Raw genomic sequence first — 27,439 nt, 5'->3', positions numbered from 1 at the left:
ACATCAGCCAGTAGCCAAATATCGAATCTGTCTCTCACTCTTTCCCTTCTCTATTGAGATGGAAAGAAAAATGATAGGAAAGCAAAAAGACTTGTGGACTATAACAATGACAGTTAATAAGAAAAGAATAAGGTGTGTGTGCAAGCTAAGCAAAAAGAGGAATTCATTCATTACTTTGCATCTGCAGACAAATATTCAGCTACTGACAGGGAAAAGGAGCAACAGCATAATCAAAGGTTGTTTCAGAAGAGAAGTGCCACATGCTGCATTTTCAGATTGTTTGGGCTTTGTTGTTGTCCCATCTACTTGTTTTCTAATCAGTTTTTCAGGGAGAAAAATGTCCAAAATGTTTAGTATTTCCTGACCTCTTTTTTTTTTTTTTTTTTTTTTTCCATGCTGTAGGAATCATAGAATCATTAAGGTTGGAAAAGACCTTTGAGATCATCTTTTTTCTCCTTTGTTGCCTGTCCCTTCTGAGTAGCTTAGAAACCATCCATTACATCACTCCAGTCATGGGTGTGGTCCAGTCATGGGTGATGTCCACTCTGAAGCCCCCCCTGGTTCAGCTTTGTGCCATTCCTGGGTCCTACGATTTGTTATCATGGAGAAGAAAAAAATTGGTACTTCCCTCTCCACTTCCACTCCTCAGGAAGATGTAGAGGGTAACAAAAAATTCAGGAATTTCCTGCTGCAGAAGCTCATTGATCTGGCCCTTGGTGGCAAAGAAGCCAAGACAAAAGCTTGAATTCTGAATATGTGTGTTGCAACTCTGAGGAGGAGATGGAGCTTTTAGTTTAGGTTAGGTTAGATTAAGTTAAATTAGGTTAGGTTAAGTTTGTTTTTTATTTTGTTTTGTTTTGTTATTCTCTCAGAACTCAGGACTTCCAGGATTCAGTCACTGCTAATCAATCAATTTTGATTTTGCCAGCAGAGGGCATAAAGAGGCAAACTTTGATCTCAGTGGTACCCTTCCCATTTTCTAAGAGAAGGAATAGAACAACTAAACTGCAGTTTGTAACCTCTGAAGTTTCAAACCAAGATGCTGATTAAAAAGAAAGAACTGCAACTCACCTGAGTAAAGGAAATCCTAGGGTATACCTTCATTGCAAGGTTGTTCTGCTTTCACAGCTCTGTTGCCTAGAAGATAATGAGTAAAGGCAACAGACATAGCTTTATGTCCTTGGTATGAAAACACATTCAACTAAAAATGAAGGTCACACTGAAAACCTGTCAATGATCTTGTGGAAGTACATCTATGGACATGAGACTAGAGTATAAATTTAGCTTTCTCTTTTATGTGTTACATGACTATTGCCTTTATCATGACACAGATGCTGGGCTAATCATATATTGTCCATAAAAGTGGAACCCATCACCTTGGTGACTATTTAGGTGAACTGGGAAGTGAATTTTCACTAGATGAACACATCATTGCTTTCCTGTTGTCAGGATCCTAAGCCTACATCTATATGCAGTCAGGGGAAATGTTGCTTGAAATTAAAGCTAAGCTCATCTAACAGAGAAAAGAACAATTTTGAGATGTGGAGAATCCACATGTTGGTCTATGTTATAAATCCAGATTCCATTACCCTTAAAAAGGTCATAATAGAGCAGCATTACACCATCAGGAACAAGAAGAAAAGGACTACAGAAAATATGCCCCTTCTGAGTATGCAGAGGGTGATCTATAGCAACTGGGTAATTACTGAAAAATTGAACAGCACTACCTAACATTTTTCATCACCAAAAAGTGCTTGAAGTACCCCTTTATCACTGTTCTTGCAGGGTTTTCTAGCTGCTATGGGGATAGGTCTTTTGGAAAATGCTGACTTTGCTATGCTTGCAAATATTGCATGTGTTACACTTGCTGGCAATTAATATATCAGAAAATGCTCTGTAAGTGTCCTTTTGTCAAATTTTTGTAGAACTTAACTGAAAGTCTGGGCACTGTGGCCTTCAAGATTCTGTTCTGCTGCCAAAACAGGGCCATCCCACCAATACAAGACTCCCTTCTTTGGCAGCCTCTCACACCAAGCTTGCAGACGTCCATCCACAAAGTCTGTATAAGCGAGCTATAACAGCGAGCTGTTCAACTCCCCTTTGCCTAAGGGTTGTGCTTAACAGTGACACTAACAAGACTGATTGTTCTCTACAACCTGCACTCAGCATTAATAACAGCTGAGTTGATTCAACATCCTTGCATCAATATCAAGGCAGAACAGGAGTATGATGTCCTACTGTCTGAACAGCTCCTAACCCTCCTGGAGCTATTGGTCTGTTCCTCCCGAGACTGGGGAAAGCTATGCTTTGAACTGCTTTTGATGACCTGATAAAAGACATTTCTGAATTGCCCTGGATGCTTTGAAAGAGAACATTCTGTTAAAGTCTTGCCAGATAAATGTTCTCAAAAGCTGTCACAAAATCATTAAAAACCTGGGTAGTAAGAGTGTCTTTTAAAAATAAAAAAAGCTGCTAGTGAAATGGGATGAAGGTGTTATTATCCTCTTCCTAAATTATTATCCTCTTCCTAAATTTTGCTCTTCCTCATTTCCAGGGCTTTCTGTTAAGTAGTGATAGATTGCATGAAAAATATAATATTGAAAAATAAGTATTGCACCATTAGCTTTGTGAATCTAAACTACTGTGTGGTACATGGGTATCTGGTCAGCTTTCTCTTGATTTCATATACCGTCAAGAGGATGGCTTCTTGACACTGAGATTCCTGTGATACACATATCTAGCAACAGTTTTGCAACTCTCACAAGCAGAATTCATCAGATCATTGATAGCAATCACATTTATTTTATTTGGGGGGAAATGACCAGGGGGTTACTTTTAGGGCCTTCAGTTAAGTACTCCACAAATTTGAGAAAAAGATGCTTACAGAGCAATTTCTGATATATTAATTGCCAACAAGTGTAACACATACAGTATTTGCAAGCACTGCAAAGTAAGTAGTCAGCATTTTCCAAAAGACTTTTCCCCACAGCAGCTAGAAAACCCTACAAGAACAGTGATAAAGGGGTAAAAAGTCTTTTTGTTTTCCTGTTATTGATGCTTAGTCATATACTTGTCTATGGCATTATGTCATGTCCAACAGTAGTGTTATGAGAAAATACATAGAATTAGAATCACTACAGCTAAACGCAATTCCTAGCCTTACTGTGTATTACTTAAAGTAGATATTTTGAATTAATGGCACTTCTACTTGGACTCAAAGGGTGTCACGCAGGCATATTGCTGGCACCAAGATGTACAGAATCGGGGACTTGCTGTTTATTTCTTAAACTCCTGTCCCTAAATTTCCTTCTTCAGTTTTACAGGTGTTAAATTTTTAGCAATGCAGTCAACATAAAAGTCAATAAAATCACAGAGAAAGCAGATAAGAAAAAGCCCCAGCCATTCCATACTTTGGCTTAGATTGAAAAGCAATACTTTCATTTTCAGAGACCTTGATCACTTCCCATTTTATCTGACATTAAGCATCAGGAAGTGAATGCTGTGTTCATCTACATAGGTGCTATTCCACAAGAACCAGTGACTTCTTTAAAAATGAATCATGTCTTTAAAGTAATTAAGACAGTCCAATAATTTAAGTTGTGGGGAAGTAAAAGGAAGAGGTGTTTTTCTGTGGTTATTATATGGGGTAATCAATCTGTTCACAACCTACCTGGATGCAGGTCAAGAGAGGACATTTTGATCAATTACAGGCTATTGGCATCTGTTTAGAAGAGCTACTGAATAAAACATTTTATCCATTTCTTTCCTATTTTATTTTATTTGGGTACAAGACTTTATAAAAGTGTTTGTTGCCACAGGTACTTTACATACTACATGCTAGCAATCATAACTTATCTTTACCTACATATTTACTGAGATTTGTCATTAAAACAGAGTAGCAAATGGTCAGGATACTGCCTGTGGTCCAGAAGCGCCAGGGCTCTCTGTGTGGGTGGCTTAGGGCAGGGCCTGGCAGCCAGGGCCTATCCCACTGCTCCAAGAGGAACAGGGCAGCCAGGTGCACCATGGCAGCCCCAGCTCCAGGGGCACCTCCTTGGGGTAGGCTGAGGTGGGGCTGGGCATTGGGCCTGCAGGTTGACCTAGCTGGGCAAGGCCCATGTCCAGGTGGGGCAGGGCTATAGGATTTGGACCCTGACCCTGCTGCAGCTTCTCTGGAGTGGGGGCTAATGGGCCAGGGGGCTAATGTGAGGGTCTGGGCCTGGTCTCTGCGGAAAAGTCCAGGGGTAATGCTGAGGGACAGTGAATGCTAGTAGTGCCCTCAGGGCCCTGACACACACTGCATTTTTGAGAATTCTGACAGTAGCATATGAAAATATAAAAAATAGGCCATCCATCAACATTCTGTCATCACAAGTGATATTACCTCAGCCACCAAATAATAAAGCAGACAAAACTAGGAAAATTAACTTCTATCTCTCACATCACATTCAAAAACACTTCATCATTTTCCTTATTTTTCTATAAAACATCTGAATGTTTACATGTACAAGAAGCATTATAACATCTGTTAAATATTTTGGGTGAAATTTACTATCTCTTTGCTATCTATATGTAGTACCAAAGCAGTGCTGAATGTATAGTGCTATGACTGAAGCAAGAAGTCTGCCTTTCTTGAAAAGGATTTTTTGATTTTTTGCTACGTTGCATGAAGAGTACTATTAAAGATAAACTACATTTTAGCTCTATAGACCACTTCCTTCTTATGCTCCCAATAACCTAGTAAGAGTTTTGGGTATTCAGCACTTCTGAGAGCTACATTATTATACAACATTATATATTTAGTATTAAATTCCAGAAGTTAACACTGTTAATGTTTGAAGATATTGACACATTTGAGAGATGAGACAGCAGCATCCTAATTCTGTATCAATGACCTGAAAGTTCAAAATAGCTAATGAATATGTAAAGGTTTGTTCTCCAATCATTCTCTTAAAAGATGGATGGTTTACGTAGTTGGTCATTTTTTTTTCTTCTTCCTGATATCCAAGCAAACTCCATAGAACCATATAGCCAGCTTTCCTTTCATTATGCTCCTGCATTTGGAAATTAGATTGTAACCTTTTCAAAATGTGCCTGGCCTGAAAACTAACCTTTTATCTCTAAAGATTATGTGTTAGAAGGCTAGAAGCTGGAGAAAGAAAAGAAAAACAAACAAACAAACAACAAAAAACTTGCTGTATTGTAATATTGTTGTGATTGTGCCCATTGGATATCAAAATGTGTTATATTTGATTAGAAAATAACATACAACAGAGCTGCAAAACCAAGAATTTTTGCCTCCTAAATTGTTTTTTCTATCATCTCTCAAATACTGGAATTGAACTCTTAGTCATAAAGGTCCCACAGCTAATTTTCTAATTATAATAAATTGATTTATTTTTCAAGACAGAGAAACTGTGTTTCCATAATTATTTCATAGCAACATCTTCCTTTAATAAAGCTCTCTTATGATCTCTTAAGGGAAATTAATTCTATTTTTATACCTAATTCTTTCACATATATTAGATCTAGTTGAGTTACTTACTGTACTCATAGGCAAACCCCAATTTTCTTAGAAAAATACACTCTGCCATTGATTATAGCCATTGATTATCTTTTATATACAGAATCATTTATAAGAATAATCATTTAATTATTTTATATGAATTATACACGAGTACTTGATTTCATGAAACACATAACATAAGAAGAAATTAATTGCATTTATTTCAGGATTTTATTTTATTTTTTTCCTAAGACAGGATCTTTCCTATCTCTGAGCTGCAGATAGTTATGCTGAAGTGGTCAGTGCACAATAAAACTTGGTACATCCCAAATCATGAAGCAGACTTTTTTTTTTTTCCCTTTGGTCATTTAATATTACAAATAGTAAAATATAATTTGTTGTTATCTATATAAGGCATCCTTGTATTATTACTACAAGAATTATTCATCATTGGGCACACAGAAAATAACACTATTATTCTCCAGATAGTGCTGGAGAAAAAAAATCACAGATATTTTTGAGACTGACATGACTTAGAAAACAGTCATCTTACCAGACTAATATTACTTACCTCACTTATCATCAAAAAAAACTACCAGTTCAAGTTTGGCTTCTTTTTCAACATGCATTGGAATCTATGTAAAACTATGCTATATATTAAGAAACAAAGCAAACAAACAACGAACAAAACCAACAACAACAAAAAAAAAAAACACGTGACAAACTTGCAGATAGTCCTTACTTCAAGACAGAAAAAAAGGTTTTGTATGCCTAGTGTTATGTGGTGTTTGTTTTGTTGTTGTTGTTTTGTTTTTGTTTTTTTAAGTGGTTTTTGGTTTTTGTGAGTCTGAAGAACTTACAAAGTAGTAATGCAATGACTCTCCCCTCTCTATATTCATGAAAGTTAAGATTTTAAACTGAGTACAAACTGCACATATTTTGTGTTTCAAACAAGACCACAGAAATCTGCAACTGTCTACACACTAAAGAAAGTTAAAGTTTCAGTTAGAAACTATATAGGAAATAAACAATAAGCTGAAAATGATTAATATATATATATATTACATTCTTGAGCTGTTTCATGTCAGAAATTCCAAAATTATGTTATTATTATAGTTTTTTACAATTTTTCTACTTTATAATTTTACAAATGTATGCAATTAATATACTATATATATACACACTATAATTATATATATTATATATATATACTATATATATACACACTATAATTATATATACACACTATAATTATATATACTGTATATATATACTATAAATATTTGATTCATTAAAAAAAATAAATAAATTTAAAAAATAGTAGCCAGCATAGAATACCATTCAACAGTTTTATGCTCTGGAAGCATAATCTAATCCCATCTAATTCAACATCCAGCCTTCAAATAATGCCATAAACTGAAAAGAAAATAATGCATTAAAAATTGCAGAGGATTTGGAATTTGAATGGGAAAAAAAGAGTAAGATGTGAATGAAAGTGTCATACTAAAAGAGGAACAACAACCTCCAAAAGAATTGTTGTAGAAGGTTGGACATCATCTGCAACAGGAAGAAACCATAGAATCGTAGAATATCCTGAGTTGGAAGGAACCGTGTAATAATCCTGTGTGAATTAAGGGCACAGGTTATCTATGGGTTATCTATGGGTTATCTTAATCTATGTTTGTCTCCTACTTCAGTATGTGTTACCAAGCACCCAATTATCATAATAATCATATCTTCCCTTGACCTCCTGACAGAAAGTTTTAGGAAAATTGATATACACTTAAAAATAATATGGCACATCTCTTCATTTATACATGCTACATTGGCCTTTGAAAGTTTCTTGAAACAGCCATCTCAAGTTTCAAGTGCATCTGCCATGAGGTAGGAATTAACCAAGTTTGGGGGCAAATGGGCAGTCCGTGTATGCAGAGAAAATTAACATCATAATAATAGAGTCAGGGTATCTCCATTAAACTATCATGAATGCTAGCAGTTCATGAAGCAAATTGAATAGCTCATATTTTAGAACTATTGTCTCAGACTCAATGCAAATTTCAATTATATATATATATATATATATATATATATATAATCAAAAGAAGTGAGCTACCTACATTTTCACTCAATGAAGAGGAAAGCAGAGATCACACTATCTTTATACCAGCTCTGCCTGTTCCTCCATGCCTCACCAGAAATAAAAATAGGTTTAGAGAAACAATACTTGTATGTTTAGTGATTAAGTTAGGAATTGTAGATAGATTTTGTTGTGCTTGTACAATGAGGTGCTCAATACCTTCTTTGCCTCAGTCTTTAGCGGCAAGAGCAGTTGTTCTCTGGATACCCAGTACCCTGAACTGGTGGAAGGGGATGGGGAGCAGAATGTGGCCCTCATATTCCACCAGGAAATGGTTGGCAACCTGCTACGGAACTTGAATGTATGCAAGTCGATGTGGCCAGATGGGATCCACCCAAGGGTACTGCAAGAACTGGCAGAGGAGCTGGCCAAGTTGCTTTCCATCATTTATCAGCAGTCCTGGCTATCAGGGGAGGTCCCAGTATACTGGTGGATAGCAAACGTGACGCCCATCTACAAGAAGGGCCGGAGGGCTGACCCTGGGGAACTATAGGCCTGTCAGTTTGACCTCAGTGCCAGGGAAGCTCATGGAGCAGATTGTCTTGAGTGTCATCACACGGCACTTGCAGGGCAAGCAGGCGATCAGGCCCAGTCAGCATGGGTTTATGAAAGGCAGGTCCTGCTTGATGAACCTAATCTCCTTCTATGATAAAGAGACACGCTGGGTGGATGAGGGACAGGCTGTTGATGTGGTCTACCTTGACTTCAGTAATGCCTTTGACACCGTTTCCCACAGCATTCTCCTCAAGAAACTGGTTGTTCACGGCATGGACTGGCATACGCTTTGTTGGGTTAAAAACTTTGGATAGCTGGGCCCAAAGAGTCATGGTGAATGGAGTCAAATCCAGGCTGGTCACTAGTGGTGTCTCCCACGGCTCAGTACTGGAGACAGTTCACAGAATCACAGAACCACAGAATTGTCAAGGTTGGAAGAGACCTCAAGATCATCAAGTCCAACCTCTGACCTAACACTAACAAGACCTCCACTAAACCATATCACTACGTTCAACATCTAAACATCTTTTAAATACCTCCAGGGATGGTGACACAACCACTTCCTTGGCAGCCCATTCCAATGCCTAACAATACTCTCAGTAAAGAAGTTCTTCCTAATATCCACCTAAAACACCTCTGGCACAACTTTAGCCCATTCCCCCTCATCCTGTCACCAGGCACATGAGAGAACAGACCAATCCCCACCTCTCTACAGCCTTCTTTGATGTACCTATAGAGTGTGCTAAGGTCACCCCTGAGCCTTCTCTTTTCCAGGCTCAATAATCCCAGCTCCCTCAGGCACTCCTCATAGGACTTGTTCTCCAGATCCCTCACTAGCTTTGTCACCCTTCTCTGGACTCTCTCGAGCACCTCCATGTCCTTCCTATAGTGAGGGCCCAAAACTAAACACAGTACTGGTGTGGTTTCACCAGAGCCGAGTACAGGGAGACAATCACTTCCCTAGACCTGCTGGCCACACTGTTTCTGATACAAGCCAGGATGCTGTTGGCCCTCTTGGCCACCTGAGCACACTGCTGGCTCATATTCAGTCAACTACCAACAAATACTCCCAGGTCCTTCTCCTCCAGGCAGCTTTCCAACTCCTCATCTCCCAGCCTGTAGCTCTGCTTGGGGTTATTGCGCCCCAGGTGCAGGACCCGGTACTTGGCCTTGTTGAACTTCAGTTGGCCTCAGCCCGTCGGTCCAGCCTTTCCAGATCCTCCTGCAGAGCCTTTCTACCCTCGAGCAGATCGACACATGCGCATAGCTTGGTGTCATCTGCAAACTTACTGAGGGTGCACTCAATCCTCTCATCCAGATAATGTATTTTATTTAATAAAGATATTAAAGAGAACTGGCCCCAGTACTGAGCCCTGGGGAATGCCACTAGTGACCAGCCTCCAGCTGGAGCTGACTCCATTCACCAAAACTCTTCAGGCCCGGCTATCCAGCCAGTTTTTAACCCAATGAAGTGTATGCCAGTCCAAGCCAAGAGCAGCCAGTTTCTTGAGGAGAATGCTGTGGGAAACGGTGTCAAAGGCATTACTGAAGTCAAGGTCTCTTCCAACCTAAACGATTCTGTAATTCTATGATTTTGAGCCGTTCTTTCCTTTTCCTCAGCCTGCTCAGTTTGAATATGAATGACGTGTTTGAATGTGAATGGCTAAAACATGTAAAGCTGGTTCATGGATCATTTATTTATAAAGGTTATCTCAATGCTACATGCATTTTTATTTTTTTTCTTATGAAATTGTCTAACAAATCTAGATGTTCTACATTACTGGCATCAATCTCCTGCATAGCAGTTGGGTCCAGGGCAGTGAAGTAACAGAGAGAAAAGCTCTCTCTGAAAAACAGAAGCAATGACGTAATTAGTGTAAAGGTAACACCTAGCCTCTAAACTTAACTGTAGGTAGCATCTCTGTACTCAAAAAACAATACACAATAATAGAATTTTCCATTCAATTTGATATTCAGTCTTTTTGCCTCAACACACAGAGCTTCTCTTCAAGAACTGGACATATTTAATCATAAAACTTCATGTCTCTGGTGTACACACCACATGCTAGACCTGCTGTGGATTTTAATGTCAATGGAAAGATTAATTGAATTTATAGTCTCTCTAAAATGAAGTAGAGTGTCATATTTATCAGAAGATGAGTGAAACAAAATTGCCAAGATGTATTACTGATTTCCTGTTTCATTTTTTCATATTATATAGTCTATATTTTTATACTACTTTCATGAGTGTATCTTTCTTCCCTTTTCTTTGTTCTTGTAGTCCACTTTTATTAAGTGACTTTTCATAAAAGTGAGCAAATACAGTGGAATTTATTTGAATAAAAGTTATTTTCTCTAAATGAAATTTGTATAATACCTCATTAGCTTAACTACCTGGATTTGTGGTTTTAAAAGTATTTAAAAAACAAAATTATGGAAAAACTGTTTCCAGTGGAAAGAAGAAGCTGTCTCTCTTGTTTCTCAAGGAAATACACTTCCCTCATCATAAATACGGATCTTCTTTCTTTGTTTTATTTCAGTAGTTTTCCAGATGCTGTGGAAGCAACTAGATTCAAAGTAACACTAGAAATTATAATAATAAAATGAAGATGAAAACTGATTTAACATCTGGATTATTAATTAAATCTAATAATAATCTACTAATGACATAGCTTCTGATCATTAAATCTCTAGTGATTTATATTAGATTGTTAAAAACAGAAGTTCTGAAACCCTAACCTATTCCTCATTCCGTCAGTTATTAGAGATGCTTTTGATTTCAAACCAGTGAGGTTTCACTTTGAATTCTGCCACTCAGAGGAATGTCTTTTACTTCTACTATATGCAGCAGGAGGAATGACAGTATTGCACTAGCTTTGATGGGTTAGTGTTAATGTTACAAGTGTATGAAGGAAAAGTAGCATCTTTTATGAGACCAGACAAGATCTAATGTTTAGTATAGAGAAGCTGAGAAATACCTTGTGTTTTAGAATGTACACTTTGCCCTCATCACTCTTCCATAACAGTAAGACCAACAAACTTTCAAATTTCTTGCTTCCATAGAGAGAAATCGTGGTCTTCTTCAACCCTGTTGAAGTTATATCATTCTTGAGTAGATACCTATCCTAGAGGACTGGAAAAATCAAAGCCCTGGAACACAGCTTGTTGAAGTTTTTAATGTGAAAAATGGCTGATATGCCTAAAGTTCATTTGCTTTTCAGCTGATATCTGTTAAAGACATTATTTTCCCCTTTAGAGAAACAATGAGACCAATGAGACAAGTAGAAGCTTGTCATCTTTTTCATTACAAAATTCTGGATGAAAAATGAGAATTAAGTCCCAGTTTTATCTCATTGTTTTAAGTGGGGAAAAGGAAAGGAAAGGAAAGGAAAGGAAAAGAAAGGAAAGGAAAGGAAAGGAAAGGAAAGGAAAGGAAAGGAAAGGAAAGGAAAGGAAAGGAAAGGAAAGGAAAGGAAAGGAAAGGAAAGGAAAGGAAAGGAAAGGAAAGGAAAGGAAAGGAAAGGAAAGGAAAGGAAAGGAAAGGAAAGGAAAGGAAAGGAAAGGAAAGCTAAATGCATAGAATGAGATTCACATAGTTTGAAACGAATATCCAGAGGTCGTCTGGCCCAGCCTCTTGTTCAAAGCAGCATAGGCCATGTAGGTCATGTCCAGTCAAGCTTCAAGCTTCGAATGCCTCCAAGGACATATAGGGTGTACCACATCTCCAGACATATGTTAAAGTCTTGTCAAATTGTTTTCTCCTTTATGCAGTATTGTGTTTTAACCCTGTTAGGCAGCTAAGCCCCATATAACATTTCCAGGAAATGGGGGCTCCATCACACAAAACAGGTACTTGGAAGACAAATGCCATCACTCCTACTGTACCCCCATCTCCTCCTTCCTTCCCCCAGATTCTATTGCTGAGTATGGTGTCATATGTTATGGGGTATCGCTTTGGTCATTTTGGGTCATTTGTCCAGTCTGTGTCCTCTCCCAGCTTCCTGTGATTCCTCAGAGCTTACTGGCATGGCAGTATGAGAAACCGAAAAGACCTTGATTCTGCTTAAGTACTGCTCAGCAACAACTAAAATATCATTGTGTTATCAACACTGCCTTTCATTACAAATACAAAACACAGCATCATACAAGCTACATGAAGAAAATTAGCTTTACCCCAGCCAAACCCAGCATGTTGACTCAGACTTTCCCACTTTCTTATTTGTATCTGTTGTATCTCATCATTCCACTGCATACCACTAAGATGCATCTTTCCCGACTGTTTTTACACCCTCCTTTAGGTAGCTGTAGATAGAAATGAGACTTGACCTTAACCTTCTCTCTCCAGGAAGAACAAATCTAGCCCCCAAACCAACTTAACTTCCTTCTGCACTTCAATGTTTGTTTGTTGTTGTTTTTGTTTTCTTTTTGTTTGTTTGTTCGTTTTGTTTTGTTTTGTTTTTCTTAGGATCCCAGAGCTGGATGAAGCAATCTTTTTATCCTTAATTTTTAAATCTTTATTTAATCTTTAAGGTCTTTTTAAGAGCTAGTACTCCACAGAATTATCTAATTTTTGTCTATGTCAAAAGCAATAGTTTAAGACTATTGGATGCATTGTTATTAATTGCATCCATCTCACATATAAGAAATAATAAAATGCAAGACATTTTGTATGTGATGGATAAAAAGAAAGTTCTGAGCAAAAAAGTTTTCTTGGTGCTTTGCATTCTGTAAAATACACATTTAGAAAAGATAACTATTTAACTTCTGTTTACAATTGGAGTTTGATTCATAATTTAGCCCCCCCCAAATGCTTCTGGATCCATAAGCATCAAATTCAGAATAAATATACAAACATAATTTTTGGTTAATGTAGAACAGTCAAAACAAAGAGTAACATTAGATAGTAATACTTGAGATAGATAAAACTGATTGAAATTTATTTTGGATTATTACCTTGTTCAACGTATGTTATAGTATAATTTATCTAAATTATGAAAGAAAATCATAGTTAGGCCAAATTTTTCCTTAAAAAAAAAAATAGATAAGTGGTGGTTTTTTTATTTTATTTTGTTTTGTTTTCCACAATAAACAAATAAATAAATAAATGAATGCAAATGTCTTTAAGAGTAGAATTTAGCTCCAGATTCAGACATCTAAATTCTTGTTGCAACAACATAGCTTACAACATGTAAACTGCTGTCTAAGCACCCATCATAATCAATGAAGTTGTAGCCAGTATAGTCAGTGAAGTCTAGGGACCTATTTATCTCATCCTAAAGTAGAAGTCTGCTTTAAGATAGCTGAATAGCTCTGTATATCCACTGCCTGTATTGACTAGATTGCTATTGACTGTAGCAGGAGCTTAGATACCTAGGTCAGGTGTAAGCATTTATATTGCAAAATATAGCAGAATGACTAAGCTGCCCAAACATAAGCTCCTGAACAGGGTGATATATCCTGCACAAATGCTTCTAAAGAGCTGGCAGCCACAGCATGATATACTGGCACTGGAGGCTTACATTCAAGCAGCCTTATGTGTCTGATTCTGGAGGTGAATCCTACTCATGATCAGTGTGATTCTTTAAGTTGCCAGCAAATTTCAAGTGTTCTACTGGTGAGCAGGAGGAAAACAACACCTGGAAATACCAAAGGTCTGATCTGGTAAAGGGCCTGAGATATGAGCCTAGGTATTCTGCAGGCTTAAAGCAATGTGACTATTCAAGTGATACATAAGTGGATCTCTGCAACAGAGAGCAAGGGTGTGTCCATACTTCACCAGTGAACCTCAGCCATAATTAGGCAGAAGGGAAGGATCAAGCTACGCTTTTCTGTAGTATATTCTCTTCCTTCTTACTGGCTTGACCTGCAGACAGCACGAGCTGTATCCATTGGACCAAGACAGGAGGAACCATGTGCTGAGAGTGCGCTGGAGTCAGCTGTAAGCAGACTGGGAGGGAGCACTCCCCTGGATCTTGAAGACCACTTTAGTTAGATTCACCTTAACATGCAGCAGAGATACGTGAAAGATACATACTTTGGAACACTCATAAATACATTAAATTGTATCCTTAGATGAAACCAAGCTGAATCTGAATAAAGTAATCATATACAGTTCTATTTTGAATTAATTTTGAATTTTTGATCATTAAAACAATCATATTCTTACTATTTATCTATTACAAACAAATCACAATGCAGAACACGTTGCTAAAGATTCAGTGAAAATATTTAGCTGTCCTGTTTTCCTAGCTCTTTGACCTTATATTTATTTATTTATTTATTTATTTAATCCTGCTCTTCCTTCCAAACCCTCATTGTCAATGTTCATATTTTTTGGCCTATAGCTCATTTTGTTCCTTAATGTACTACTGCTACTTGTGAATCATTGCCAAATTCAGTAGGCTAGAAATATGGACATCTGTAGTCACAACAGGATACAGCAGTGATGCTATCATGTTGACATTACCTCCCTTAGTAGTATGGCCCACCAAATCTGCAACAACAGAGAGAACTCTGCAATGTAAACATTCATTCTGAAATTAGTTTTAGCTCCCAAAAAGTAGCCATAAATTAATATTTCCAGTCCTTGATTCTACTTTAAAAAATTGACCTTTTCTTTAATGCAATTTTTATGAGCCATCACATCAGTGTTACAAAAATTGCAGTATCAAACTGGAAAAGAAATATCTTGGAGCAAATAATTGAAAATCAGCTTGGTACTGTTACTTCTCAAAGAGTATAATACCTTCATCAGAATGTACTTTTTCATATTGGTGTAGACCAATAAATTTGAGTGGGTTAGTTTCTGTTCACACAATATTTTTCTTCTAATTACCTATACTAACAGCTTAAAGTAGTTATGAAATGCCTCTATTGTGTTTTCACTGTGCATGGCTTTGCATTTCAGAAGCTATATTTCTGCTGGGCTTGGAAAGAAGCAAGTACAGGTCTTTCAGCTGTCTAGTTTTCTAACAGCAGTAGGGAGATATATCTTTCAAAGAACAGAATTTGAATACATTGCCAGATCTAGCTAATATCAATCATATCATTACTGTGTTAGTTCCCAAGTTCCCACTCTCTTCACCTTAGTTAGTCCTATGAAGAATTTAAACTGGCTATCAACAATTCCTTCACAAACATGAACATTTCAAAAACATATGCTTTATTTGGCTTTTTTTTTTTTTTAATATTGCTACAGAGAGGCTACACATATCTTCCCAACATAATACTTAAATAGTTAATATTTAAATTAAAAAAAAAAAAAAAAGCCACCAGAATTGAGCAAGTTCATAATGACCACTTTCAATTGGCCATGCATTATTCAATCATTCCATTGAAGTAATACATTTAGCAGTATAAGCTATGCTTTTTCCCTCTTTAAAATATTTAACTGTCTTTTAAGAGTCTTCTTAATTTTGAATTCCTGGGCATATATTTTCTTCTTTTTAGAGAATTACAGTACTAGATATTTTTTCCAGTCATCCTTTGCTCTATATTCAGAATCTCAACTTTAGTTTAATTTAGTTTCTATTATTTAGGAAAACTATCTCTTTTGTCTTACCTCATGCAAGTATAACATTCATGTAGCTTTAGTGATTTCTGTGGAGTTACCCCAGCTCTCTACTTTATTCTAGAGCTCTCTACTTTATTCTCCTCTTATTCTAGAAGAGAAAAAATAAGTAATAGAAAAGATGGAATTCATGCAATAAACACTTAGAATACTATGTGTTTTTTTCTTCCTTTCAGATTAAAAAATAAAAAATAAAATAGGAAATATAGATTTATACAAACATAACAGCCTTACAATGTTTTCTAAATGAAGGAATGAATGAAAGATAGAAACAGAAAAATCTCAGTGGCTGAGTTTCAACGTTTTCTGTTGGATATGACTGTAACAATATTAAAAAATATCATAAAATTACTCTAAAATTTACAAAACCAAATTATTTTAATGTTATAGAAATTACTGCTAATATTTCAATTTATTAATCAAATATTACTTCCCTTGCATGTCTTTGAATTATATTTTTCTGTTGTCTTTTATTTTGCAAAACAGGAGGTGAACAAAGACTGCAGGTTTATCATCACTTTAAATTCAATTTCATTCTGAAGATTCTGAAATTTTGAAGATTCTGAAGATCTGAGATTCTGAAAATCATATTCTTCTTATGTGCTCTGAGTTTTGTTCTGTGATATTATCTATTTTTAAAGTGATATTTCAAGATACTTACCATCAGAATAAATAGTATGTTCTTGGAATCATAAAAGTGCAAAGAATAGATTTGTAGTCATTTATGATGGCTCTTGCCATCTGCTAGTCTGATATACTTTGGAGTGATCAGGTGAAATGATTCCAAGAGAGTATTTCAAATATTATCCTCTTCCTCCTTCATGAAAACAAAACAAAACAAAACAAAATATATTTACTTGCCCCTTTATATACCTTGACTTGAGCTTAGTCATTTTCACTGAAATGAGAAAATCAAAGGTAAATACACATGCAGGAAGAATCAGAGTAATCCAACTCTCTTGAGGGAAAGGAGAAATACTTATAACAGTGGAATGAAAATAAAATAACAAAAACCCAACAAACATAAAAAAAAAAAAAAACTCACACAGTGTTTGAAAGCTGTCACAAGAAGGTAGTTGATATTTTTTTCTCTAATACCATGGCTCCTACTTTGGCTGATTTACATTATTCCCTAAGACAGTATAGATTTGTAGCCCGTAAACTCTGAAACAAATTACTTGTTGTATCCTGGGGAAATGTCACTATACAGTTTCTGTGGTCTAATGTTTTTCCTGAGAATTGATTTCTAGCCCTTGGGCTAAATGGACCTTTGATGTGGTTTAGTAGGGGTCTTCTTAAACTCCTATACAGCTTGGCTTTGTGGATAACTAATGAGGAAAAGTAGCACAATCCTAGACAAACTATTCTTTGTAAACACCAATGATAGGGCCCGCAGGAACGGTGTTAAGCTGAGGCAGGGGAAGTTTAGGCTGGACATCAGGAAGAGGTTCTTCACCGAGAGGGTGGACGCACACTGGAACAGGCTCCCCAGTGACGTAGTCACTGCACCAAGCCTGTCTGAATTTAAAAACATTTGTACTGTGCACTTAGTTACATGGTCTAAACTTTTGGGCAGACCTGTGTGGTTCCAGGAGCTGGATTTGATGATCCTTATGGGTCCCTTTCAACTCAGGATGTTCTATGACTCTATGATTCTATGAAATGTCCGAAATATCAGCTATTCAAACCATTCAGGAACAGCCATCTAATGTCATCCTTCTTTACTTACTAGAGAACAAGTCTGGGGAGTTTTGAAGGAAAAGAAGGGAGGTAAAATTCAAAGTGTGATGAATAATATAACTGATTGGTTTGTTTAGAGATTCTGTATTTGCATTACATTTTAGCTTTGTGGAATCTTTGTCATTCAAAAGCAGAAAGAGAAGCTGTTTTTTCATGATCCTATCTGTTGAACTCTGGTTTCAGAAGATTTGCAGTTGAGGATTTGAGAAGTTGAGGTAGAGTACCTACATTCAGAGTCCTGTGTAAGCAAAATCACAGTCAAGCTTTAACATTAAGGAAAGAGCAGAGATCCTGAATTCACGGAAAATATTGTGAATTTTCTCATAACTGAGAAATTATGCTATTGAACTTAAAACAAGACTGGGTCAGATCAATAGGATGAACCTAGCATGGGCACGACAGGTAGACAAAAAATTGTAAATTAATCTTTTATTTTAATGTCTCAACCCTGAGATCTAAGATCTGTGTTTTAAGAAATCATTACACTAATTTCTTTTCTATTAATACCTTTTTTATTATTATTATTTATTTTTTATGCATTTACTTCAAGAAAAATTGTGAGCAATTCAGTCTCATAGCTTTGACCAGCTCAGTGTCTTATCCCACAAAGATACAGTAAATTTGTCTTTCAGTCTATACCCTCACTATGTTGTAGTCATGGAAAATGCTACACATGCCAGCGCTGGGATATATCATTAAGACATCCAGAAAGCTTGATTAGAAAGCAAGAAAAATGACTAGAAGTAACACAGATGCAGCATGACTACTCAAGTGGATACATCCTAAGAGGAGCAGTAAAGGACTTAGTATAGCAGCAAGTTTTTTCATCATTCCTTCTGGTCAAAGGGCAGGGGATTGAAAGGGCCAGTTGAATCTGTCAAACAGATGGTTACAGGACTGGTGTAATAGAAAGGGGGTTGACTACTTAGGTCATGAGACTCTGAGAAACCTGGTCTGCTGGGGGCTGGTAGGGCCCACCTGTCAGAGAAGAGGAAGAGAATCTTCTGTCATAAGATTGTCAAGATGGTGAAGAGGGCTTTAAACTAAAGTTTCCAGGGAATCAGAACCACAATCCATCCATTTCTTCCCAGTTTTATGCAGGTGTCAGCAATAGGTGCCCAAAGCCTGGAGAAGGGTCATGGGTCAGCAGGAGAGCACCTGAAGAGCAGCACAAAGGAATTCCAGCTACTCCAGCCACTAAGTCAACTCACGTCTCTATTCTAACACACCTAGCATGGAGAATAAACAAGATGAGTTAGAGATGTACCTCATTAGCATTATGGAGATGTGGTGGGATGAATCCCATGGGAGGAATGCTGGAAGGAAGGACACAGCTTTTTCATGAAGGACAGACAGAGGAGGCATCTCCCTCTTTGTCAACGAGCAGCTGGAGTGCATGGAGCTCTGCCAGTGAATGGATGAGGAGCTAACAGAAAAACTGTGGGTCAGGATTAAAGGGAGGGAAGTGACATGGGACAGTATAGTGGGGGTCTGCTACAGGCCACCTGAAGATAAGGCCCTCTTTAAACAGAAGCAGCCTCATGTTCACAAGCTGGGAGACTTCAACCAACCCAGTATTTGTTGGAGGGACCACACATCAGGGCATATGCAATCTAAGAGGTTCCTGGAATGCATTGGCAATTACTTCCTTCTCCAAGTGATAGAGAAGCCAACAAGGAGAGGTGTTATGCTGGACCTCATTCTCACCAACAAAGAGATGCTTGTGGGGAATGTGAAGCTCAATAGCAGCCTTAGCTGTAGTGGTGTAGTTTTGGATCAGTAAATGTAGTTTTGGTAGGGTGCCATAGGACAGAGTCCTGGAGCAAAATGGATATTCTGGGAACACAGAGAAATCACACAAGCAGATGGGGATCAGGTTAGGAAAGAAAGCCAAAGCCCTTTAAGAATTAAATTTGGCCAGGAATATCAAGGGAAACAGAAAGGCAAGACCATGGAGCAAATCCTTCTGGGAACTATGCTGAGGCACATGAAAAATGAGGAGGTGACTTGGGACTCCCAACAGGGCTTCACTAAAGGCAGATCATGCCTGACAAATTTGGTGGCCTTCTGCATAGGGGAAGAGAAACAAACATCATCCACCTGGACTTGTGTCAACCATTTGACCCTGTCCCCCCTGATATCCTTGTCTCTAACTTGGAGAGACATGGATTTGACAGTTGGACCACTCAGTGGGTAAGGAATTGATTGGATGGCTGTTGTGGTCAATATCTCAGTGTCCAGGTGGAGATCAGTAACAAGTGGTATTCCTAAGAGATGAGTACTGGGATATTTTATTTAACATCTTTGTCAGTGACACAGACAGTGGGACTGAGTGCAGCCTCAGCAAGTTTACCAATGACACCAAGCCATGTGGTGAGCTCAGCACACTGGAGGGAAGGAATGCCATCCAGAGGGACCTGAACAGGCTTGAGAGGTGGGCCTGTGCAAATGTCATGAGGTTCAACAAGGTCAAGTGAAAGGTTCTGCACCTGGCCCTGAGCAATCCCAAGCCTAAATGTAGGCTGGTTGGAGAATGGATTGAAAGCAGCCCTGAGGAGAAGGACCTGGTGGTGTTGGCTGATGAGAAGCCCAATATGAGCCTACAGTGTGTGCTTTTGCAACCCAGAAAGCCAACTGTATCCTGGGCTGCATCAAATGCAGCATGACCAGCAGGTTAGGGAAGTGTTTCTCCCCTTCTGCTCTGCTCTCTTGACCCCCCACCTGGAGTACTGTTGCAGCTCTGAGGCTTCCAGAACAAGAAGGATGTGGATGTATTAGAACAGGTCCAGAGGAGGGCCATGAGGATCATGAAAAGCTGGAGCATGTCCCCTGTGAAGACAGGCTGGGAGAGTTGGGGTTGTTCAGATTGGACAGAAGGCTCCAGGGAGACCTTGTAGTAGCCTTCTAGTACCTATAGGGGACCTACAGGAAAGCAGGAGAGGGACACTTTATCAGGAAGTGTAATGAAAGGCAAGAGCTAATGGCTTTAAACTAAACAAACAAACAAACAAACAAAAAAGATTATAATTAAAAATTAGGAAAAAATTCTTTACTATGAAGGGAGGCACTGGAACAGGTTGCCCAGAGAAGCTGTGGATACCTTATCCCTGGAAGTGTTCAAGGTGAGGTTGGATGGGGCTTTGAACAACTTGATCTATTGGAAGGTGTCCCTACCCATGGCAGGGGGGGTGGAATGGGTAAATAAGGTCCATTCCAACCCAAAGCATTGTATGATTCTACGATTACATGATTCTATGATTCAATGATTCAGTAATTCTATGATTAAATAGCCAGACATATAACTCTAGAAGGACAGGTATATTTTTCTGCAGACTCTGATAGATGTCTGGAAAACAGAACCCCTCCCCGAATACATATATACCCCATTTTCCTTGAGAAAAATAGGCAACTAATTGTTGTGGCTTTTTTTGTTGTTTTTGTTGTTAGTGGTGGTTTTTTTTTGTTTATTTCTTTTTTTTTTCCAAAAACCAATAAAGAGGACAACAAATAAACAACAACTGATAAACAGGAAAAAGTCTATTTCCTTTCCCCCCCCCCCCCCCCCAAAACAAACAAACAAACAAACAAACAAACAAAACTGTGACCTATTAACCTGCCTCTGTGTAAAGACTGCTTTTGGAAATATTTCCATTGCAGGTCTCAATTTACTTTGCAAACTTCTATTTAAACTTCTTTGGAGTTGCACATTTCTCTGTGCCATGGTCCTAGCTGAGACCTCTCTCATGAGATATGATGAAGACTTTCATGCAAAGACTGCTTATAGGGCATCTCATATAACAGCCCTTTGGCAACCTCCATGAGCTGAAACTCTTTTTTTTTTTTTTTTTTTTGTCAGAGTCCTGAGTGCACTAGCAGTACTTATTTGCCCTGACCAGCTCTACATGGGTGTTCCACCCAAGTACCTTCAACCCAGAGGCCTGGGAGTTGCATTTAAGATCAGTGAGCTTACCAGTGTTATGATGTCCTGGTTTCAGCTAGGATAGAGTTAATTTTCCTCCTAATATCTGCTATGGTGCTGTGCTTTGGATTTAGGATGATAATAATGTTGATAACATGCTGATGTTTTAATTATCGCAGAGCAGTGCTTACACTAAACCAGAGACTTTTTCATCTTCTCACACTGCCCTGCCAGTGAACAGGCTGGGGCTGCATCAGGACCTGGAGGAGGCAGAACCAGAACAGCTGACCTGAACTGGACAAAGAGATATTCCATACTATCTGATGCCATGCTGAAAAACTAATATGGGGTGGCTGGCCAGGGTGGGTGGAGGCATTGTTTGGGTTGGGATGGGCATCAGCCATCAGGTAGTGAGCAATTGCTTTGTGCATTACTAGTTTTGTACACATTATTAGTAGCAGTACTATTATCATTAATATTTTTCTTTCTTTTCTGTCCTAATAAACTGTCTTTATCTCAACCCACAAGCTTTCACTTTTTTTCTGATTCTCTCCCCCGTCCCATTGTGGGGAGGGGAAGGTAAGTGAATGGCTGTGTGGTGCTTAGCTGCTGGCTGGGTTAAACCCCAACACATGATCTTAAATAAATGTTATCAGGGATCAGTGAAGACCAGCTGCACTGTAAGGAAAGGGAGAACAGAGCTAAGAGGGATCTGGTTGGGCAAGGGCCTTGCTGGGGAGGTCGGAAGTCAATTCACAGGTCAAGATCAGGCCTGGTGAGGGTAACTAGCATCAGATGTAGCTCTGGATTGGTCAGACACCTCTCTGGGGACAGGCTGAGTTTGGATAGGGACATGGGCTTACCTTTGGGAGGGCAGGGCTGTGAGGAGCTGGAGACTTGCTGCAGACTCATCAAGTCAGGGACTGATGGCCCCAGGGTCTGAAGGTTGGTCTTGAGCAATAGTGAGTTGCAGAGAGCTGAAAGTGAACTGTTGTTTGACAGGAATGGTTTATAACAAGTTACAGTGTGCTTATATGTTACTTGTGGATGATGTGAAGGTTGGAGTCTGTTTTGGGCACAGAGATCATTAATTAATAGAGTTTTTGATTCTTGGAAAAGTAAAGGGGGGAGGGAAGGGTAGTAGAACTTCTACCTTGGACTTCTGGAGTGCAGACTTTGTCAGTTTACGGAGACCGGTCAGGTGAGTCCCTTGGGATGCAGTCCAGTAAGACTGGACACACTTCAAGAAAGAAGTCCTAACGGCACAGGAGCAGGCTGTCCTCACATGCTGAAAAATGAACTGGTGTGGAGGAAGATTGGCCTGGCTGAACAGAGCTGTAACTAGAGCTTAGGAAGAAAAAGAGAGTTTATGACCTCTAGTAGAAGGGGCAGGCCACTCAGGAGGACTACAAAAATGTTGTGAGTCTGTGCAGGAACAAAATGAGAAGAGCCAAAGCCCAACTTGAGCTCAACCTGGCTATTGCTGTTAAAGACAATCAAAAAAAAGTTGTTCTAAATACATAAACAAGATAAGGAGGACTAAGGAGAACCTCCATCTTTTATTGGATGTAGGGGGAAACATAGTGACAAGATACGAGGAAAAAGCTGAGGTACTTAATGCCTTCTTTGCCTCAGGCTTTAGCAGCAAGACCAGTTCTGATCTGGGCACTCAGTCTCCTGGTCTGGTAGATAGGTACAGGGAGCAGAATGAGGCCCTCATAATTCACAAGGAAATGTTTTGTAACCTGCTACTCCACTTAGATGCATGCAAGTCTATGGGGCCAGATGGAATCAGCTCAATGGTACTGAAGCAACTGGTGGAAGTGCTTGCCAATCCACTTTCCATCATTTATCAGCTGCCCTGGCTATCAGGGGAGGTCGTAGTCGACTCAAGGCTAGCAATATGACACTTATCTACAAGAAGGGCCAAAAGAAGGATCTGGGAAACTGGAGGCCTGTCAGTCTGACCTTGGTACCAGAAAAGCTCATGGAGCAGACCATCTTGAGTGCCATCACACAACACTTATAGGACAGCTGGGTGATCAAGCCCAGTCAACATGGGTTTATGAAAAACAGGTCCTGCTTGATGAATCTGATCTTCTACAACGATGTGATGTGCTCAGTGGATGAGGGAAAGGCAGTGGATGTGGTCTACCTAGATCTCAGTAAGGAATTTGACACCATTTCCCATAGCATTCTCCTGAAGAAAATGGTTGCTCAAGGCTTGGACAGGTGTATGCTTCATTCAATTAAAAGCTGTCTGGGTGGCCAGACCCAAAGAGTCATGATGAATGGAGTCAAATCCAGCTGAAGGCCAGACAATAGTGTTGTTCCCCAGGGTTCATTACTGGAGCCAGTTCAACATCTTTATCAATGATCTGGATTGAGTGCGTCCTCGCTAAGTTTGCAGACAACACTGAATTCGGTGTGAGCGTTTATGTGCTTGAGGGTAAGAGGGCACTGCAGAGGGATCTGGATAAGCTGGACTGATACGTTAAGGCCAAGTTCTACAAGGTTCAACAACGCTAAGTGCCGGGTCCTGCACTTGGGGCACAAAAACCCGATGCAACACTACAGGCTGGGGGAAGACTGCCTGAAAAGCTGCCTGGCAGAAAAGAACCTGGGGATATATGTCAATACCCATCTGAACATGAGCCAGCATTGTGTTCAGGTGGCCAAGAAGGCCAACAGGATCCTGGCTTGTATTGGAAATGCATGTAGTATGGCCAGCAGGACTAGGGAAGTGATTATCCCTCTGTGTACTTGACTGTAGTGAGGCCGCACCTTGAATACCATGTTCAGCTGGGGCCCTCACTACAAGAAGGACAATGAGGTGCTGGAATGTATCCAAAGAAGGGCAACAAAGCAGGTGAAGGGTCTAGAGAATTAGTCTTATGAGGAATGGCTGAGGGATCTGGGGTTGTTTATCTTGAAGAAGAGAAGGCTGAGGGGAGACCTCACTGTACATTATAATTAGCTTCAGGGAGGTTGTAGCAAACTAGAGATTGGGCTTTTCTCCCAAGTACCAAGTGATAAGATGAGGGAAATGGCCTCAGGTTGTGACACAGAACATTTAGGTTGGATATTTGGGGAAAATTATAAAAAATAATTAAATAAATTAATAAATAAGATGAATATGTATCAATTCAAACTAAACTTCATTACCTCTCTTGGATATATGACATGGCTTCATGCATCAGAAACGAGGTCTATAAAATCTCTTCCTTAAGACAATGTGGGGTTTCTAGAATGGTTGAAATACAGAAGAAAACAAGCAAATAACAAGGTAGAATAATACAGATGAGATCACTGGTAATTTAATGTATATGGAATATGTGAAGACACTGAAATAAGAATTTCTTCATGGAAAGTATGGCTAGGCATTGGAACAGGTTGCCCAAGGAAGTGGTGGAGTCAGCATCCATGGAGGTACTTAAGAGATGTGAGGATGTGGTGGTGCTTAGAGGCATGTTTTACTGGTGGATTTGGTTTAATAGTATCAAGTGGATGGTTGGGCTTGATGATTTTAAAGGTCTTTTCCAAACTAAATGATTCTATGATTCCGTGTCTCTACATGCATACATGATTCTTTCTGGAAGCAATGTGAAGATATATGCAAGAAAAAGAGTTGATCAAAGACAGCCAGCATGGCTTCACCAAGGGCAAATCGTGCTTGACCAATCTGGTGGCCTTCTGTGATGGAGTCACGGCATCATTTGAAAAGGGAAATCCAACCAATGGCATTTACTTGGACTTCTGAGAGGCCTTTGACACATTCTCACATGACATTCTGATCTCCAGATTGGATAGATATGGACTTGATGGGCGGGCTATTCAGTGGATAAGGAATTGGCTTGAAGGTCGCACCCAGAGAGTGGTTGGTGGTCAATGGTTCTATGTCCAGGTGGAGGCCGGTGATAAGTGGTGTCCCTCAAGGGTCTGTTCTGGTTCTGGTACTGTTTAACATCTTTATCAATGATATAGACAGTGGGATCAACTGAACCCTCAACAAGTTTGCAGATGACACCAAGCTGAGTGGTGCAGTCGATACAACAGAAGGAATGGATGTCATCCAAAGGGACCTGGGCAAGCTTGAGAAGTGGACCCATGTGATTCTCATGAGGTTAAACAAGTGCAAGTGCAAGGTGCTGCACCGGGGTCAGGGCAACCTCAGACATGAGTACAGACTGGGAGAAGAACTCATTGAAGGCAGCCCTGCAGAGAAGGACTTGGGGTTTCTGGTGGATGAAAAGCTCGACATGAGCAGCCAGTGTGTGCTTGCAGCCCAGAAGGCCATCTGTATCCTGGGCTGCATCAACAGAGGAGTGGCCAGCAGGTGGAGGGAGATGATTGTCCCCTCTACTCTGCCCTTGTGAGGCCCCACTTGGAGGTCTGCATCCATGTCTGGGGCCCCCAGCACAAGAAAGATGCTGCTCTGTTAGAATGGGTCCAGAGGAGGGCTGCAAAGATGATCAAGGGGCTGGAGCACCTCTCCTACAAAGAAAGGCTGAGAGAACTGGGGCTGCTCAGCCTACACAAGAGAAGACTCTGGGATGATATTGCAAACCTTCCAGTACTTAAAGGGGACTTATAAAAAAGATGGAGAACGGCTTTTTACTCAGGCAGATAATGGCAGGACAAGGGGGAATGGTTTTAAATTAAAAGAGTGGGATTTTGATTAGCAGTTAGGAGGAAGTTCTTCACTCAGAGGGTGGTGAGGCACTGGAACATGTTGCCCAGAGAAGCTGTGGGTGCCCCATCCCTGGCAGTGTTCAAGGCCAGGTTAGATGAGGCTGTGGGCAACCTGATCCAGTGGGTGGCATCCCTTGCCATGGCAGGGGGTTTGTAACAAGGTCTTGAAGGCCCCTTCCAACCCGAGCCACTCTATGATAAGTGCGCATTGTTTATTTATTTATTTATTTATTTATTTATTTATTTATTTATTTTTCTGGATGGGATTTATTCTGGTTTTCTTTCTGTGTAACTCTATGATCCATAACTCAAGCAGTTATCTTTTTGCCATATATTTCTTAATGGAGTATTCATATCAGTCAATCAGACAAACAAACAGCAACAGTCTACCATAAGCTATATACAAACCTTTTTTCTCTTTTCATTTTGTATATATCTTGTAGTTACAAGTGCACAGTCTAAACTTACTTTCTAAGATATCACAGAATCACACAGAATCACAGAATTGTCTAGGTTGAAAGAGACCTCAATATCATTGAGTCCAACCTCTGACCTAACTCTAACAAGGCAGCCCATTCCAATGCCTAACAACCCTCTCAGTAAAGAAGTTCTTCCTGATATCCAACGTAAAACACCCCTGACGCAACTTTAGCCCATTCCTCCTCATCCTTTCACCAGGCACATGGGAGAACAGACCAATCCCCATCTCTCTACAACCTCCTTTAATGTACTTATAAATAGCGATATTAAACCTCATTTGGTTTCTTCCTGCCCATCTCTCCAGCCTATCCAGGTCTTGCTGAATGGCAGCACAGCCTTCTGGTGTGTCAGCCACTCCTCCCAGCTTTGTGTCATCGGCATATTTGCTGAGGGCAGACATTATTCCCTCATCAAGGTTGTCGATGAAGATGTTGAACAAGACCAGACCCAGCACTGACCCCTGGGGAACACCGCTAGTCACAGGCCTCCAGCCAGACTCTGCTCCACTAATCACCACCCTCTGAGCTCGGCCAGTCAGCCAGTTCTCAACGCACCTCGCCGTCCACTCATCTATCCCACACTTTCTCAGCTTTGTTAGTAGGATGTCATGGGAGACAGTATTGAAAGCCTTGCTAAAGTCAAGGTAGATGACATCCACTGCTCTCCTCCCATCTACCCAGATGGTGATGCCATCATAGAAGGCAATGAGGTTGGTCGAGCACGACTTCCCCTTGGTGAATCCATGCTGACTACTCCTCATAACCTTCTTCTCTTCCAATTGCTTGGAGATGGCATCCTGAAAATCTGTTCCAATACCTTTCCAGGGACAGAGGTGAGACTGACTGGCCTGTAGTTTCCTGGATCCTCCTTCCTGTCCTTCTTGAAGACCGGAGTGACATT

This window comes from Anas platyrhynchos, chromosome 1 (genome assembly GCF_047663525.1).
Source record: "Anas platyrhynchos isolate ZD024472 breed Pekin duck chromosome 1, IASCAAS_PekinDuck_T2T, whole genome shotgun sequence".
Taxonomy (NCBI): Eukaryota; Metazoa; Chordata; class Aves; order Anseriformes; family Anatidae; genus Anas; species Anas platyrhynchos.
Note: the sequence above shows the minus strand (reverse complement) of the source record.